At 48.4% G+C, this 16,807-nt stretch overlaps 1 protein-coding gene and 1 non-coding gene across 3 annotated transcripts in view; both read left to right on the top strand.

Annotated features, from left to right (window-relative positions):
* Nucleotides 1-1,776: 1,776 nt before the first annotated feature.
* LOC135054768 (uncharacterized) overlaps nucleotides 1,777-16,807 on the top strand; it is a 112,009-nt gene continuing 96,978 nt past the window's right edge. Inside the window, exons 1-2 of one of the 2 annotated variants that reach the window (XM_063958090.1) lie at nucleotides 1,777-1,972; nucleotides 4,065-4,220. The gene's annotated coding sequence lies outside the window, so the exon portion shown is untranslated. The remainder of the gene's footprint in view (nucleotides 1,973-4,064; nucleotides 4,221-16,807) is intronic. The other variant, XM_063958089.1, reaches the window with a different exon arrangement.
* On the top strand, nucleotides 15,167-15,277 carry LOC134899912 (U5 spliceosomal RNA). The gene has a single exon (XR_010173456.1). It is a non-coding gene; the product is annotated as a U5 spliceosomal RNA (small nuclear RNA).

Genomic DNA, 16,807 nt, shown 5'->3' with positions numbered 1-16,807 from the left:
CCCTCAGTGACTGCGTGTGAAGTGTGCTGAGAGCAATGGCGCACAGCTGCAGTGCTGTGCGCTACCTTAAGAAGACTGAGGAGTCTTCTGCCGCCGATTCTGGACCTTCTTCTCTTTTCAGCATCTGCAAGGGGGCCGGCGGCGAGGCTCCGGTGACCATCCAGGCTGTACCTGTGATCGTCCCTCTGGAGCTAATGTCCAGTAGCCAAAGAAGCCAATCCATCCTGCACGCAGGTGAGTTCACTTCTTCTCCCCTCAGTCCCTCGCTGCAGTGATCCTGTTGCCAGCAGGAATCACTGTAAAATAAAAAACCTAAGCTAAACTTTTCTAAGCAGCTCTTTAGGAGAGCCACCTAGATTGCACCCTTCTCGGCCGGGCACAAAAACCTAACTGAGGCTTGGAGGAGGGTCATAGGGGGAGGAGCCAGTACACACCACCTGATCGTAAAGCTTTACTTTTTGTGCCCTGTCTCCTGCGGAGCCGCTATTCCCCATGGTCCTTTCAGGAACCCCAGCATCCACTAGGACGATAGAGAAAGATACTGTACCTGCCAAAAAGGTACAGTTGGAGGGTATGCTGTCAATCCATTGTAAACCGCCATCCAGGGCCGGTTCTTGACCTTGTGGCGCCCCGGGCAAAGTATAGGGACGTGGCTTCAAATGGGGGTGTGGTCAGTTACGTCCCCATTTGTGCCCCCTGTAGCGCCGCTGAAAGAAAAAATAAAATAAAAAAAGATATAATTACTATCCCTGTTCCTGATCCAGACTGCTACAGAACTCCTCCGCCGGCGCCGCGCTTCTCCTCACCTCTCCTCGACCTATGGGAGAGACGTTATTACGTCTCTCCCATAGAACAGCATAGACACTAGAGGTCAATTATGACCCCTAGTGTCTGTGCCACTATGCTGTGCGGTGCGCGATGACATCAAAGGTCCCTCCATGAAGGGAAACTAGACGCTACGGCCTAGTTTCCCTTCATGGAGAGGACCTTTACTGTGCGGTGCGCGATGACGTCATCGCGCACCGCACAACAAGGTCATTTCCATGAAGGGAAAGTAGACGCTACGCATCTGGTTCCCTTCAAAGCGGGGGGCACAGCGGGGCACTGCGGGGGGCACAGCGGGGCACTGCGGGGGGCACAGTGGCGGATCTTGCCATGGTGCGGCGCCTTCTGGATGGCGCCGGCGCCCTCCGGAAAGCGGCGCCCTGGACAAAAGTCCTGCTTGCCCGTGGCAAGATCTGCTACTGCCGCAATCACTCTGCGTCATTCTGGATGTAAAATATGTGACATCACCCATCATCAAGAAGTGTGCTGAAGATATTGGCCCTCATTCTGAGTTGATCGCAGCAGCAAGAAAGTTAGCAATTGGGCAAAACCATGTGTACTGCAGGGGAAGCAGATATATCATGTGCAGAGAGAGTTAGATTTGGGTGGGTTATTTTGTTTCTGTGCAGGGTAAATACTGGCTGCTTTATTTTTACACTGCAAATTAGATTGCAGATTGAACACACCCCACCCAAATCTAACTCTCTCTACACATGTTATATCTACCCCTCCTGCAGTACACATGGTTTTGCCCAATTGCTAACTTTCTTGCTGCTGCGATCAACTCAGAATGAGGGCCATTGTTTATAAGTTTAAGATTTTTTAAAATATACAATACATAAATGTTCAATCTGCTCCCATTATACATTGGCATTCCATCTACGCAGAGCAGAGTGTCATTCCTTATTAGTATCTCCTCCCTCCCTTGTTCCCTCCCCCTGACACTGAAGACACAGACAGCAGTCTTCAAGTTCAGCACCCCCCTCCTCCTCTCTCCCCTCTCCCCTCCGTGGATTCACAACACACAGGAAGTCACGTGGTGCCCATGTCCACGTGCTTTGGAGGAGCGTGCAGCACGTGAGTAGAGGAGCAGCCGCACCGCGGGAACACAGTCACAGAGAGGAGCTGAGACACTGCAGAGGCGCGGGTACATTTTGCTGCAGATGAGGGGGGAATGTCATGTTAAATGTGTGCTGGGGGGGAGTGTAGGTGTAATATTAATGTGTGCTGAGGAGGGGGGAGTGTAGGTGTAATATTAATGTGTGCTGGGGAGGGGGGATTGTAGGTGTAATATTAATGTGTGCTGAGGAGGGGGGAGTGTAGGTGTAATATTAATGTGTGCTGAGGAGGGGGGAGTGTAGGTGTAATATTAATGTGTGCTGGGGAGGGGGGAGTGTAGGTGTAATATTAATGTGTGCTGAGGAGGGGGGAGTGTAGGTGTAATATTAATGTGTGCTGGGGAGGGGGGATTGTAGGTGTAATATTAATGTGTGCTGAGGAGGGGGGAGTGTAGGTGTAATATTAATGTGTGCTGAGGAGGGGGGAGTGTAGGTGTAATATTAATGTGTGCTGAGGAGGGGGGAGTGTAGGTGTAATATTAATGTGTGCTGAGGAGGGGGGAGTGTAGGTGTAATATTAATGTGTGCTGAGGAGGGGGGAGTGTAGGTGTAATATTAATGTGTGCTGAGGAGGGGGGAGTGTAGGTGTAATATTAATGTGTGCTGAGGAGGGGGGAGTGTAGGTGTAATATTAATGTGTGCTGAGGAGGGGGGAGTGTAGGTGTAATATTAATGTGTGCTGAGGAGGGGGGAGTGTAGGTGTAATATTAATGTGTGCTGAGGAGGGGGGAGTGTAGGTGTAATATTAATGTGTGCTGAGGAGGGGGGATTGTAGGTGTAATATTAATGTGTGCTGAGGAGGGGGGAGTGTAGGTGTAATATTAATGTGTGCTGGGGAGGGGGGATTGTAGGTGTAATATTAATGTGTGCTGAGGAGGGGGGAGTGTAGGTGTAATATTAATGTGTGCTGAGGAGGGGGGAGTGTAGGTGTAATATTAATGTGTGCTGAGGAGGGGGGATTGTAGGTGTAATATTAATGTGTGCTGAGGAGGGGGGAGTGTAGGTGTAATATTAATGTGTGCTGAGGAGGGGGGAGTGTAGGTGTAATATTAATGTGTGCTGGGGAGGGGGGATTGTAGGTGTAATATTAATGTGTGCTGAGGAGGGGGGAGTGTAGGTGTAATATTAATGTGTGCTGAGGAGGGGGGAGTGTAGGTGTAATATTAATGTGTGCTGAGGAGGGGGGAGTGTAGGTGTAATATTAATGTGTGCTGGGGAGTGTAGGTGTAATATTAATGTGTGCTGAGGAGGGGGGAGTGTAGGTGTAATATTAATGTGTGCTGAGGAGGGGGGATTGTAGGTGTAATATTAATGTGTGCTGAGGAGGGGGGAGTGTAGGTGTAATATTAATGTGTGCTGAGGAGGGGGGAGTGTAGGTGTAATATTAATGTGTGCTGGGGAGGGGGGATTGTAGGTGTAATATTAATGTGTGCTGAGGAGGGGGGAGTGTAGGTGTAATATTAATGTGTGCTGAGGAGGGGGGAGTGTAGGTGTAATATTAATGTGTGCTGAGGAGGGGGGAGTGTAGGTGTAATATTAATGTGTGCTGAGGAGGGGGGAGTGTAGGTGTAATATTAATGTGTGCTGAGGAGGGGGGAGTGTAGGTGTAATATTAATGTGTGCTGGGGAGGGGGGAATGTAGGTGTAATATTAATGTGTGCTGAGGAGGGGGGAGTGTAGGTGTAATATTAATGTGTGCTGAGGAGGGGGGAGTGTAGGTGTAATATTAATGTGTGCTGAGGAGGGGGGAGTGTAGGTGTAATATTAATGTGTGCTGGGGAGGGGGGAATGTAGGTGTAATATTAATGTGTGCTGGGGAGGGGGGAATGTAGGTGTAATATTAATGTGTGCTGAGGAGGGGGGAGTGTAGGTGTAATATTAATGTGTGCTGAGGAGGGGGGAGTGTAGGTGTAATATTGGTGTAATATTAATGTGTGCTGGGGAGGGGGGAATGTAGGTGTAATATTAATGTGTGCTGGGGAGGGGGGAATGTAGGTGTAATATTAATGTGTGCTGGGGAGAGGGGGGCATGTTAATGTGTTATGGGAAGGGGAGTGTTATATTAATGTGTACAGGGGAGGGGGGATTGCTGGCATATTAAAAATATGTTCTGCACGCTAGGTTTTCTGCTCTGAAAACCCAGTGGTGCAAGCAAAAAAATGAAAAAAAGGGGGAATACTCGCCGGCTCCGGCGGTCCGCTGTCATCTGTTCCTGGCTGCTGTATTCTCTGACCGCCGGACCAACTCCTGCATGAAGAAAGAAACCAGTCAGAGAAGGTAAGTGTAGTATAGTATGTGCAGGAGGGATACTATTGGTTGACCACGATTGGTCGACAGGGTTGCTAGGTCGACATGTGATACTGTAGGTCGATATGAGTTTTTCACAATTTATATTTTGTCCTAGAGGATGTTGGGGACACCAAAAGAACCATGGGGTATAGACTGGATGCGCAGGAGACATGGGCACTTTAAGACTTTCAAAGGGACGTGACCTGGCTCCTCCCTCTATACCCCTCCCCAGACTCCGTTTTATAAATATGCCCTGCGAGACGGAGGCACTCGGGGGAGCTCTACTGAGTTTCTCTGAAAATACTTATGTTAGGTTTTTTATTTGCAGTGAGGTCTGCTGGCAACAGTCTCCCTGCTTTGTGGGATTGAGGGGAGAGCAGTCTAGATCCACTTCTATTGAGTTTCAGGGCTCTGCTGCTGCTGACAGGATGCCTCCGCTCCTGAGGGGAGATGAACAGTCTGCCGTCACCCCTTTTCAGAGCCAGACAGGTGAGTATTTAGAAGAAAGAAGACATCTCTTCATGAATGACGGCATTACAGAGGTACCGCGCAGCGGCAAGCAGTGCGCACCGGGCTCCCGTACAGACACACCGCTGGGTGCAGGGTGCTGGGAGGGGACACCCTGGGGAGCTTAGATATACCTCAATAAGGCTGGCATGTGAAGATACAGTGTCTAGGCACTGTATTTCTCTATCGTCCTAAGTGGATGCTGGGGTTCCTGAAAGGACCATGGGGAATAGCGGCTCCGCAGGAGACAGGGCACAAAAAAGTAAAGCTTTACTAGGTCAGGTGGTGTGCACTGGCTCCTCCCCCTATGACCCTCCTCCAGACTCCAGTTAGATTTTGTGCCCGAACGAGAAGGGTGCAATCTAGGTGGCTCTCCTAAAGAGCTGCTTAGAGAAAGTTTAGTTTAGGTTTTTTTACTTTACAGTGAGTCCTGCTGGCAACAGGATCACTGCAACGAGGGACTTAGGGGAGAAGTAGTAAACTCACCTGCGTGCAGAGTGGATTTGCTGCTTGGCTACTGGACACCATTAGCTCCAGAGGGATCGAACACAGGCCCAGCCATGGAGTCCGGTCCCGGAGCCGCGCCGCCGACCCCCTTGCAGATGCTGAAGCGTGAAGAGGTCCAGAAACCGGCGGCTGAAGACTCCTCAGTCTTCATAAGGTAGCGCACAGCACTGCAGCTGTGCGCCATTTTCCTCTCAGCACACTTCACACGGCAGTCACTGAGGGTGCAGAGCGCTGGGGGGGGGGCGCTCTGAGAGGCAAATAAAAACCTTATAAAAGGCTAAAAATACCTCACATATAGCCCACAGGGGCTATATGGAGATATTTAACCCCTGCCTGACTAAAATAATAGCGGGAGAAGAAACCGCCGAGAAAGGGGCGGGGCCTATCTCCTCAGCACACGGCGCCATTTTCTGTCACAGCTCCGCTGGTCAGGACGGCTCCCAGGTCTCTCCCCTGCACTGCACTACAGAAACAGGGTAAAACAGAGAGGGGGGGCACATTAATGGCTATATATTGTATATATTAAAGCAGCTATAAGGGAGCACTTAATTATAAGGCTATCCCTGTTTTATATAGCGCTTTTTGGTGTGTGCTGGCAGACTCTCCCTCTGTCTCCCCAAAAGGGCTAGTGGGTCCTGTCTTCATTAGAGCATTCCCTGTGTGTTTGCTGTGTGTGTCGGTACGTGGTGTCGACATGTATGAGGACGATATTGGTGTGGAGGCGGAGCAATTGCCAAATATGCAGATGTCACCCCCCAGGGGGTCGACACCAGAATGGATGCCTTTATTTGTGGAATTACGTGATAGTTTATCTTCACTTAAACAGTCGGTTGAGGACATGAGGCGGCCGGACAATCAATTAATGCCTGTCCAGGCGCCTCAAACACCGTCAGGGGCTGTAAAACGCCCTTTGCCTCAGTCGGTCGACACAGACCCAGACACAGGCACTGATTCTAGTGACGACGGTGGAAATTCAAACGTATTTTCCAGTAGGGCCACACGTTATATGATTTTGGCAATGAAGGAGACGTTACATTTAGCTGATACTACAGATACCGTAAAACAGGGTATTATGTATGGTGTGAAAAAACTACCAACAGTTTTTCCTGAATCAGAAGAGTTAAATGACGTGTGTGATGAAGCGTGGGTTGCTCCTGATAGAAAGTTGATAATTTCAAAAAAAAAAATTATTGGCATTATACCCTTTCCCGCCAGAGGTTAGGGCGCGCTGGGAAACACCCCCTAAGGTGGACAAGGCGCTCACACGCTTATCTAAACAAGTGGCGTTACCCTCTCCTGAGACGGCCGCACTTAAGGATCCATCAGATAGGAGGATGGAAGTTATTCAAAAGAGTATATACACACATGCAGGTGTTATACTACGACCAGCTATAGCAACTGCCTGGATGTGCAGTGCTGGAGTAGTTTGGTCAGAATCCCTGATTGAAAATATTGATACCCTAGATAGGGACAAGGTTTTGCTGTCGTTAGAACAAATAAAGGATGCATTTATCTATATGCGTGATGCACAGAGAGATATCTGCACACTGGCATCTCGGGTGAGTGCTATGTCCATTTCAGCCAGAAGAGCCTTATGGACACGACAGTGGACAGGTGATGCGGATTCAAAACGTCATATGGAAGTTTTGCCGTATAAAGGGGAGGAGTTATTTGGAGTCGGTCTATCAGACTTGGTGGCCACGGCTACTGCCGGGAAATCCACCTTTTTACCTCAAGTCACTCCCCAACAGAAAAAGGCACCGACCTTTCAACCGCAGCCCTTTCGCTCCTACAAAAATAAGAGAGCAAAGGGCTTGTCGTACCTGCCACGAGGCAGAGGCAGAGGGAAGAGACACCAACAGGCAGCTCCTTCCCAGGAACAGAAGCCCTCCCCGGCTCCTGCAAAAACCTCAGCATGACGCTGGGGCCTCTCAAGCGGACTCGGGGACAGTGGGCGGCCGTCTCAAAAATTACAGCGCGCAGTGGGCTCACTCGCAGGTAGACCCCTGGATCCTGCAGATAATATCTCAGGGGTACAGGTTGGAATTAGAGACGGATCCTCCTCATCGTTTCCTGAAGTCTGCGTTACCAACCGTCTCGTCCGAAAGGGAGATGGTTTTGGACGCCATTCACAAGCTGTACTCTCAGCAGGTGATAGTCAAAGTACCCCTCTTACAACAAGGAAAGGGGTATTATTCCACTCTATTTGTGGTACCGAAGCCGGATGGCTCGGTAAGGCCTATTCTAAATCTAAAGTCCTTGAACATCTACATAAAAAAGTTCAAGTTCAAGATGGAGTCACTCAGAGCAGTGATAGCGAACCTGGAAGAAGGGGACTTTATGGTATCCTTGGACATCAAGGATGCGTATCTCCACGTTCCGATTTACCCCGCACACCAGGGGTACCTCAGGTTCGTTGTTCAAAACTGTCACTATCAATTTCAGACGCTGCCGTTCGGATTGTCCACGGCGCCTCGGGTCTTTACCAAGGTAATGGCCGAGATGATGATTCTTCTTCGAAGAAAAGGCGTATTAGTTATCCCATACTTGGACGATCTCCTGATAAGGGCAAGGTCCAGAGAACAGCTGGAGACAGGATTAGCACTATCTCAAGAGGTGCTAAGACAACACGGGTGGATTCTGAATATTCCAAAATCCCAATTAATCCCGACAACTCGTCTGCTGTTCCTAGGAATGATTCTGGACACGGTCCAGAAAAAGGTTTTCCTTCCCGAGGAAAAAGCCAAGGAGTTATCCGACCTGGTCAGGAACCTCCTAAAACCAGGAAAGGTGTCAGTACATCAATGCACAAGAGTCCTGGGAAAAATGGTGGCTTCTTACGAAGCAATTCCATTCGGCAGATTCCATGCAAGAATATTCCAAAGGGATCTGTTGGACAAATGGTCAGGGTCGCATCTGCAGATGCACCTGCGAATAACCCTGTCACCAAAGACAAGGGTGTCACTTCTGTGGTGGTTGCAGAAGGCTCACCTATTAGAAGGCCGCAGATTCGGCATTCAGGATTGGATCCTGGTGACCACGGACGCCAGCCTGAGAGGCTGGGGAGCAGTCACACAAGGAAGAAACTTCCAGGGAGTATGGACGAGCCTGGAAAAGTCTCTTCACATAAACATTCTGGAACTAAGAGCAATCTACAATGCTCTAAGCCAGGCGGAACTTCTCCTGCAAGGGAAGCCGGTGTTGATTCAGTCGGACAACATCACGGCGGTCGCCCATGTAAACAGGCAGGGCGGCACAAGAAGCAGGAGTGCAATGGCAGAAGCTGCCAAGATTCTTCGCTGGGCGGAGAATCACGTGATAGCACTGTCAGCAGTGTTCATCCCGGGCGTGGACAACTGGGAAGCAGACTTCCTCAGCAGACACGATCTTCATCCGGGAGAGTGGGGTCTACATCCAGAGGTCTTCAACATGTTAATAGACCGTTGGGAAAGACCAATTGTAGACATGATGGCGTCTCGCCTCAACAAGAAACTGGACAAATATTGCGCCAGGTCAAGAGATCCACAGGCAATAGCTGTGGACGCACTGGTAACTCCTTGGGTGTACCAGTCAGTGTATGTGTTTCCTCCTCTGCCGCTCATACCAAAGGTATTGAAGATCATACGGCAAAGAAGAGTAAGAACAATACTAGTGGTTCCGGATTGGCCGAGAAGAACTTGGTACCCGGAACTTCAAGAGATGCTCACGGACGAACCGTGGCCTCTACCTCTGAGAAGGGACCTGCTACAGCAGGGTCCCTGTCTCTTTCAAGACTTACCGCGGCTGCGTTTGACGGCATGGCGGTTGAACGCCAGATCCTAAAAGGGAAAGGCATTCCAGAAGAAGTCATTCCTACCTTGATTAAGGCACGGAAGGAAGTCACCGTGAAACATTATCACCGCATTTGGCGAAAATATGTTGCGTGGTGCGAGGATCGGAGTGTTCCGACGGAGGAATTTCAACTGGGTCGTTTCCTACATTTCCTACAATCAGGATTGTCTATGGGTCTCAAATTGGGATCCATTAAGGTTCAAATTTCGGCCCTGTCAATATTCTTCCAAAAAGAATTGGCCTCTGTCCCTGAGGTCCAGACTTTTGTCAAAGGAGTACTGCATATACAGCCTCCTGTGGTGCCTCCGGTGGCACCGTGGGATCTAAATGTAGTTTTAGATTTCCTCAAATCCCATTGGTTTGAACCATTGAAAAAGGTGGATTTGAAATATCTCACATGGAAAGTGACTATGTTACTGGCCCTGGCTTCTGCCAGGAGAGTATCTGAATTGGCGGCTTTATCTTATAAAAGCCCTTATCTAATCTTCCATTCGGATAGGGCAGAACTGCGGACTCGTCCGCATTTTCTCCCTAAAGTGGTATCAGCATTTCATCTGAACCAACCTATTGTGGTGCCTGCGGCCACTAGCGACTTGGAGGACTCCAAGTTGTTGGACGTTGTCAGAGCTTTAAAAATATACATTTCAAGGACGGCTGGAGTCAGAAAATCTGACTCGCTGTTTATACTGTATGCACCCAACAAGTTGGGCGCACCTGCTTCTAAGCAGTCGATTGCTCGTTGGATTTGTAACACAATTCAACTTGCACATTCTGTGGCAGGCCTGCCACAGCCTAAAACTGTAAAAGCCCACTCCACAAGGAAGGTGGGCTCATCTTGGGCGGCTGCCCGAGGGGTCTCGGCATTACAACTCTGCCGAGCAGCTACGTGGTCGGGGGAGAACACGTTTGTAAAATTTTACAAATTTGATACCCTGGCAAAGGAGGACCTGGAGTTCTCTCATTCGGTGCTGCAGAGTCATCCGCACTCTCCCGCCCGTTTGGGAGCTTTGGTATAATCCCCATGGTCCTTTCAGGAACCCCAGCATCCACTTAGGACGATAGAGAAAATAAGAATTTACTTACCGATAATTCTATTTCTCGGAGTCCGTAGTGGATGCTGGGCGCCCATCCCAAGTGCGGATTATCTGCAATACTTGTACATAGTTATTGTTAACTAATTCGGGTTATTGTTAAGGAGCCATCTTTAAGAGGTCCTTTCTGTTATCATACTGTTAACTGGGTTTAGATCACAAGTTGTACGGTGTGATTGGTGTGGCTGGTATGAGTCTTACCCGGGATTCAAAATGCCTCCCTTATTGTGTATGCTCGTCCGGGCACAGTACCTAACTGGAGTCTGGAGGAGGGTCATAGGGGGAGGAGCCAGTGCACACCACCTGACCTAGTAAAGCTTTACTTTTTTGTGCCCTGTCTCCTGCGGAGCCGCTATTCCCCATGGTCCTTTCAGGAACCCCAGCATCCACTACGGACTCCGAGAAATAGAATTATCGGTAAGTAAATTCTTATTTTTACCCCCGCCAGGATAAATAATTATATAATAGCGGGACCAAAGCGCGCCATTATCGGGGGCGGAGCTTCGTCCCCACAGCTCACTTGGCGCCATTTCCTCCTCCAAGCAGCAGCGCTAGTCCTTCCTCATGGCAGCGGGTACCAGGGGCAGATAAAAGAGAGGGGGGGGGGGGAGGGCATAAACATATCTATATATATATATATAAAATTTATATAGCGCTGCAGCTCTGGTACACTTCAGGGTGTTTCAGACCTGCACATTGGCGCTGGGGTGTGAGCTGGCTATCTCCCTTTGTGTTCCCTGACTGGCTTTGATTTGGGTGCTGTCCTTCTGTAGACGACATGTCTGAGGCTGATTATTCCTCTCCGGGGGATAATTTATTGGGGACACCAAATGTGTTGGGGGTGGCCCTGTTGGCACAGTCGACTACTGACTGGTTGACTACTTTGAATGCTAATGTCACACTTTTGAATCAAAAGTTTTGCTCAGTCTGAATCTCAGATCCAGCTATGGCAGAGATCAATGGAGGATGCTTTATTGCACCAGTACCCTACGGGGTCACATAAACGTAATATTGACCAGTTAGTTGACACCGATACCGACACGGACTCAGGACGATGTCGACTATGCTGATTCCAGGTTGGATCCAAAATTAGCAAAGAGTATTCAGTATATGATTGTAGCTGTTAAAGACATCTTGCATATTGATGAGGACCCTATTACACCTGAAACTAGGGTCCTTATTTACAAGGAAAAGAAGCGCTCGATTACGTTTCCTCCTTGCTTTGAACTGAACTCTTTTTCTCTGACGTCCTAGTGGATGCTGGGAACTCCGTAAGGACCATGGGCAATAGCGGCTCCGCAGGAGACTGGGCACAACTAAAGAAAGCTTTAGGACTACCTGGTGTGCACTGGCTCCTCCCCCTATGACCCTCCTCCAGACCTCAGTTAGAATCTTGTGCCCTGCTGAGCTGGATGCACACTAAGGGCTCTCCTGAGCTCCTAGAAAAGAAAGTATAATTTTAGGTTTTTTATTTTCAGTGAGATCTGCTGGCAACAGACTCACTGCTACGAGGGACTAAGGGGAGAAGAAGCGAACCTACCTGCTTGCAGCTAGCTTGGGCTTCTTAGGCTACTGGACACCATTAGCTCCAGAGGGATCGAACACAGGACCCGACCTCGATCGTTCGGTCCCGGAGCCGCGCCGCCGTCCCCCTTACAGAGCCAGAAGCAAGAAGTTGGTCCGGAAAATCGGCGGCAGAAGACTTCGGTCTTCAACAAGGTAGCGCACAGCACTGCAGCTGTGCGCCATTGCTCCTCATGCACACCTCACACTCCGGTCACTGATGGGTGCAGGGCGCTGGGGGGGGGGGGGGGGGCGCCCTGAGCAGCAATATTAACACCTTGGCTGGCATAGAAAGTCACAATTATATAGTCCTAGAGGCTATATATGTGACAAATACCCCTGCCAGAGATCCAGAAAAAAGCGGGAGAAGTCTGCCGAAAAAGGGGCGGAGCTAGCTCCCTCAGCACACTGGCGCCATTTTCCCTCACAGCTCCGCTGGAAGGATCGCTCCCAGGCTCTCCCCTGCAGTTTCAGACTACAAAAGGGTAAAAAAGAGAGGGGGGGGGGGGCACTAAATTTAGACGCAGTAGTAGATATATAAGCAGCTATAAGGGAAAATCACTCAGTATATTGTTTATCCCTGTGTTATATAGCGCTCTGGTGTGTGCTGGCATACTCTCTCTCTGTCTCCCCAAAGGGCTTTGTGGGGTTTTGTCCTTTGTCAGAGCATTCCCTGTGTGTGTGCGGTGTGTCGGTACGACTGTGTCGACATGTTTGATGAGGAAGCTTATGTGGAGGCGGAGCAGATGCCAATAAATGTGATGTCACCCCCTGCGGGGCCGACACCTGAGTGGATGGACTTATGGAAGGAATTACGTGAAAGTGTCAACTCTTTACATAAGAGGTTTGACGACATACCAAATATGGGACAGCTGGCTTCTCAGCCTGTGCCTGCCCAGGCGTCTCAAAAGCCATCAGGGGCTCTAAAACGCCCGCTACCTCAGATGGCAGACACAGATGTCGACACGGATACTGACTCCAGTGTCGACGACGAGGAGACTAATGTAACTTCCAATAGGGCCACACGTTACATGATTGAGGCTATGAAAAATGTGTTGCACATTTCTGATATTACCCCAGCTACCACAAAAAAGGGTATTATGTTTGGGGAGAAAAAACTACCAGTGGTTTTTCCCCCATCTGATGAGTTAAATGAGGTGTGTGAAGAAGCGTAGGCTTCCCCCGATAAGAAACTAGTAATTTCTAAAAGGTTACTAATGACGTACCCTTTCCCGCCAGAGGAAAGGTCACGTTGGGAGACATCCCCTAGAGTGGATAAAGCGCTCACACGCTTGTCAAAGAAAGTGGCTCTACCGTCTCCGGATACGGCCGCCCTGAAGGAGCCTGCTGATAGGAAACAGGAGGCTATCCTGAAGTCTATATATACACATACCGGTATTATACTGAGACCATCCATTCAGCATGGATGTGCAGTGCTGCAGCTGCGTGGTCAGATTCCCTGTCAGAAAATATTGATACCCTAGACAGGGACACTGTATTGCTAACCGTAGAGCATATAAAAGACGCAGTCTTATACATGAGAGATGCACAGAGGGATATTTGCCGGCTGGCATCTAAAATAAGTGCAATGTCCATTTCTGCCAGGAGAGGGTTATGGACCCGGCAGTGGACAGGGGATGCAGATTCTAAAAGGCACATGGAAGTTTTGCCTTATAAAGGTGAGTTGTTCGGGGATGGTCTCTCGGACCTCGTTTTAACAGCGACATCTGGGAAGTCAGCATTTTTACCCCATGTTCCCTCACAGCCAAAGAAAGCACCGTATTATCAGGTACAGTCCTTTCGGCCCCATAAGGGCAAGCGGGTTAAAGGCGCGTCCTTTCTTTTTCATCCACTAGGGGTCACTGGAGTACTCTTGGGATATGGACGGCGTAGCAGAACAAAGGCACTGAATATTTAAATTTAGAACTCTCCACCCCTCCATATCCCAGAGTACCTCAGTGTACGAACCCAGTGTTTTTTCTGTGCTCAAAGCACTAACATCGGCTTGTGGGATTCCCACACTTGGATGGAAGATTTTATTAATTTTTCATTTTGACTTTTTAATTTTTAATTTTACACTTAGCACATCCCTTCCCAGTTTCTGGAAAAACATGGGTCCGGGATGGTGCCGCTGCAAGGCAGCGCATGGCGTGTCGGTCCTCACAAAGAGCACCCTCACAGCCACAGGCAGCCCACTGTCTCCTGCAACAGCTGGACGGAGCTTACAGAAAGAAGCCCCGTCACAGCCAGGAAAAGATCAAAGAGCTGGACGGAGCTTACATAAAGAAGCCCCGTCACAGCCAGCAAGAAGTTATCAAGAGCTGGACGGAGCTTACAGAAGAAGCCCCGTCGCAGCCAGGAACAAGATGACTTGAAAGCTGGACGGAGCTTACACATAGAAGCCCCGTCGCAGCCTTGAATAGGAGAAAGGTAAGCTGGGGAACGGGGCGGTCAGCGCAGGCTGCCGCCCCGCTAGGTGGGTCACAGTGAATGCCGCTTCCACGCACCGCCCGCCACAGCGCCCAGCCGCTACGTCTGAGACTCGCTCCAGACGGCAGCGCTACGTCCGCCCGTCCCAGCCGCTCCGTCCGGCCGCCCAGCACATCCACCCGCAGACGCTCACTAACAGCGTTAACAGGGTGACAACCGGGCCGCTGCTCCGTCCGGCCGCCCAGCACCGCAGATGAATGCCAGCCTCCCTGCAAGTCTTCCCGGCTTTTCCTGAGAAGACACAGCGTTACAGGGGGGGAAGGGGGGCGGTGGAATCTGGCGGCTCACTGCGGAAAGGGTATGTAAAATACATATATAAACAGCAGTTATGTATGCAGCTATATGTGACAGTAATAATGCAGACATGTATTATAACCTGTCCTGTGATATCAGACCTATATTAATGATTATCATGTATAATAGGCTATTGAGCCTATATATTAATATCTGTGATTATCACTGTATAATAGGCTATTGAGCCTATATTAATGTATGTGATTATCACTGTATAATAGGCTATTGAGCCTATATATTAATATCTGTGATTATCAAATAGGCTATTGAGCCTATATTAATGCTGTATAATAGGCTATTGAGCATATATTAATGTCTGTAATTATCATAGGCTATTGAGCCTATATATATATATATATATATATATATATATATATATATATATATTATTCATAGAGCATGTGTTGTAACCATACTGTGATTATACTGTATAAGAGGCTATATTAACCACTGAACAATTGTAACTTGTTCGGTGATTATCACAGTCAGCATGGCAAAGGGGGCCATTTTAACATGCTTCCTGTTGTTTTTCCAGTTTGTAATTCTGGAACATTCCTGCCCTACATCTCTAAGCCACCAGAGGCGCAGGGGTGTTAGTGGGAATTTGGTTCGGGTTTCACATGCCCATGTGAATTGCTTTTCACATAAAGAATACTCTGGTTTCTCTTCAGATCGAATAAATCTTTCGCTTTTTACTACAGATTTCCGTAGAGAGAAACAACCATGAGTTTCATATAAATATGCTTTTCAGCAATAAAATATATATATGACACATAATAACTTCAATAAGTCGTGCAAGTGTCTGTCCGTTGACTATTGTGGTGTCTGTCTGCATAGCGAGTAAGGCTCTAGCGCAGACTAAAAATAATTTTAAAGATCCTATGTTAAGCATTGGCAATTCAAATTAAAAGAGCGGTAATCGGAGTCTCGGAAGTTACTCCACCAGCTCTAACGAAGGACAGTCTTTCCAAAGGGCCAATTTCCCTTTGGGTACCAGGGTGTTTATTTAACTGGTCTTATAATTTAATGCACGATTCTATGTCAAATCTCACACCGATAACTACGAGTGAGAAGGGTACATTACACCAGCACTCAGATAGTGCGGGGTTTTTGACAACAATTCATTGCTAAATCCCAGTGAGGCACTGTCTCCATATTTACAGAGACTGAGAGACTCTAACCACTATTTAATCGTTTCCAAAATGACGCGATCCGCCATTGGTAAATGCGTCTGTGTCAAAAGATACATTGGGGTCACTAGACTCTATGTATGAAAACAATGACGATCACTGTTAAGAGAAGCTGCAGAGTATATCTGTAAAGCTTCTGCTAACGCCGGTTACTTCGATTCTCACTTTTCATCGTCGCTAGTTTAAGCGCGACAAGGCCAGAGCTTGTTGGTCCTAAATTTGATATTCAGCCATTACCGCATCTAGTATCAAAACGGAAATACTTGGCCCGGCGTTTAATCCCTTTAGACTTCAGTTTTTTCAAGGCGGTGGTACAAAACAGTCACGCCTTGTAACGACAAGACGCTACAGTCAGCAAGCCAGTGGCTTGATGACCTCTTAGGCCATCTCCATTTTCCAATTGTGGAAGCGCGTCTTTACACGTTACATTGGCGGGGTTTCCAGATGGATGTATCTGCTATTTACAGATTAAAAGACAAGACTGCCTTTGTCGAACGGTTTTGCAGGTTGGCATTTAGTCTCTGCTGGTTTCAGCGGTTTTTATATCCAGGGTAGTACACCAACAGAGTCAGGGTTACTTATTCCCCTCTGTTTGGGGTAACAAAACCAGACAGCTCCGTCGCAGTCTCAATCAGCAAGTCACTTAATGCAGTTTGAAAATGGATTTTCTGCGGTTAGTATTTGCATATTGGAGCCACAAAATTGCATAATTGCACTTGATCTTCACAATGCGTATTTACCCATATCAGTTTGGTCATTACAGGTTCTAGCGTTTGCAAAACGCCACAACCATTAACCATTTCAGATCTACCATTTGGCTTCTTGTCAACGCCTCGGGTATTTATCAAAGTGATGTTGGTGAGGATAGCTCATCTCAGAGCCCTGCCAGTGACAATCGTTCCATACTTAGACGATCTGCTCATAAAAACTCTGTCTCAACAGAGTTCCTCTAACTTGCGCTACTAATATATACTGCGGTGGCAGGTCAAGTTAAAAAACAATCGCATCTAATTCCGTCTGAACGACTTCAATTCCTAGGCATGAGTATAAATACGGTAAATCAAAGACATTTACCTACTACACCAGCAAGAACAAATGTACA

Source organism: Pseudophryne corroboree, chromosome 3 (assembly GCF_028390025.1).
Source record: "Pseudophryne corroboree isolate aPseCor3 chromosome 3, aPseCor3.hap2, whole genome shotgun sequence".
Lineage (NCBI taxonomy): Eukaryota > Metazoa > Chordata > Amphibia > Anura > Myobatrachidae > Pseudophryne > Pseudophryne corroboree.
The sequence above is the reverse complement of the archived record's forward strand: the minus strand, read 5'-3'. Positions and strand labels throughout refer to the sequence as shown.